Source organism: Schistocerca serialis, unplaced genomic scaffold (assembly GCF_023864345.2).
Source record: "Schistocerca serialis cubense isolate TAMUIC-IGC-003099 unplaced genomic scaffold, iqSchSeri2.2 HiC_scaffold_1235, whole genome shotgun sequence".
NCBI lineage: Eukaryota > Metazoa > Arthropoda > Insecta > Orthoptera > Acrididae > Schistocerca > Schistocerca serialis.
Genome location: NW_026047442.1, coordinates 217,501 through 220,000, shown reverse-complemented (window position 1 = coordinate 220,000; position 2,500 = coordinate 217,501).

Genomic DNA, 2,500 nt, shown 5'->3' with positions numbered 1-2,500 from the left:
CCGGCCGGGGACGGTCCCACCCAGCCACCGCCGCGTATCGCCTCACACCCAGATCCCCTTTCACGTTCGTGGGCATGGTGGGTCCCCTTTCACGTTCGTGGGCATGGTGGGTATCCATGAAACAACCGGTTAATAGCTCGACCGATCGTCGCCAACACTGATTCACCTCTAGCGAGAACAACCGCACCACAACGGGTTACCAGTTGTTCATTTGCGTAACGTCACCAGCAAACGTAGACGTCCATCGCCATTTGCAACGAGTATTGCATGCCTGTGTCAGGTGTCACAACACACTACGTCTGCCCACATAGACGCAACAACATGTGCACGCCTAGAGAACACGTGGAAGGTAGCCCCCGTACGTATGCGGTGTCCATTGCGCGAACGACTGTCAGCCGGCCTCTGCAGCATGTCGCAGATGTGGAACGCGGTGCAACATGCTATCACAGTGTGTGAGAAGAGACGACTACGTCCGAATACACGCTCCACTACATCAACAGACTGCTCATGCTGATCGCCATCCAGGGCGTCCGTTCCTCCCACACGTCTGAATGGCGTACCACACTGCAATCCAGCTCCTAAAGGGAGACGACACGTAGCTGCGTCCACAATATTTGGACTGTATGGTCCGCCGTTGCTAGGCGCAGTCGTCGTACGGTCACACATGTGCCACGATGTATCATTCAGTACATACGGACCAATGTGCAGCACAGTTTGTGGGTTTTGCGTACATCCGCGGACAGGTGACAGGCCGTACCACAACGTAGGCTGAGTACGTCGGCATGCGAAGGGCATTGAACATGCAAACTTCTCAACGACCAGCTTGCGAAGGCAGGGGGGAAGGGGGGGGGCATGTACGTCCTGCTGCTATCCACATTACAGTGTATAGCAGGAGCATGTGGAAAGTCAGCAACACTTGCAAGGTGTTTAACATGACGCGATACACAGGGGACCGGGCAGTGCGAATAGCGAACTATATTGCGAGGGTTGCGGTTAGGCAACACTACACTAATTTAACGAGTTGCATAACAATTACAGAGCAGGTTCAGCGACAACGTGCGTCAGGTTAAGGCGCAATATAGGTTAGGTTGAGGCGCAATATGGGTTACGTTAAGGCACAAATTAGGTTACGTTAAGGCACACATTAGGTTACGTTAAGGCACAAATTGGGTTACGTTAAGGCACAAATTGGGTTACGTTAAGGCACAAATTGGGTTACGTTAAGGCACAACATGGGTTACGTTAAGGCACAACATGGGTTACGTTAAGGCACAACATGGGTTACGTTAAGGCACAACATGGGTTACGTTAAGGCACAACATGGGTTACGTTAAGGCACAACATGGGTTACGTTAAGGCACAACATGGGTTACGTTAAGGCACAACATGGGTTACGTTAAGGCACAACATGGGTTACGTTAAGGCACAACATGGGTTACGTTAAGGCACAACATGGGTTACGTTAAGGCACAACATGGGTTAGGTTAAGGCACAACATGGGTTAGGTTAAGGCACAACATGGGTTAGGTTAAGGCACAACATGGGTTAGGTTAAGGCACAACGTAAGTTAGGTTAAGGCACAACGTAAGTTAGGTTAAGGCACAACGTAAGTTAGGTTAAGGCACAACGTAGGTTAGGTTAAGGCACAACGTAGGTTAGGTTAAGGCACAACGTAGGTTAGGTTAAGGCACAACGTAGGTTAGGTTAAGGCACAACGTAGGTTAGGTTAAGGCACAACGTAGGTTAGGTTAAGGCACAACGTAGGTTAGGTTAAGGCACAACGTAGGTTAGGTTAAGGCACAACGTAGGTTAGGTTAAGGCACAACGTAGGTTAGGTTAAGGCACAACGTAGGTTAGGTTAAGGCACAACGTAGGTTAGGTTAAGGCACAACGTAGGTTAGGTTAAGGCACAACGTAGGTTAGGTTAAGGCACAACGTAGGTTAGGTTAAGGCACAACGTAGGTTAGGTTAAGGCACAACGTAGGTTAGGTTAAGGCACAACGTAGGTTAGGTTAAGGCACAACGTAGGTTAGGTTAAGGCACAACGTAGGTTAGGTTAAGGCACAACGTAGGTTAGGTTAAGGCACAACGTAGGTTAGGTTAAGGCACAACGTAGGTTAGGTTAAGGCACAACGTAGGTTAGGTTAAGGCACAACGTAGGTTAGGTTAAGGCACAACGTAGGTTAGGTTAAGGCACAACGTAGGTTAGGTTAAGGCACAACGTAGGTTAGGTTAAGGTACAACATAGGTTAGGTTAAGGTACAACATAGGTTAGGTTAAGGTACAACGTAGGTTAGGTTAAGGCGCAATGTCGGTTAGGTTAAGGTACGATATAGCTTAGGTTAAGGTACACATTGTTGTAGGGAAAGGTGTATTTGGGGGGGGGGGGCGGCGGCAGGTTCGTTGATAGTGATTATCGTAAGTGCATGCCTGCGGGATCATCCGATTTGTCACGTCAGGATGCACTTGTGGCTCATGACAGGCGGCGCTCCGATTCCAA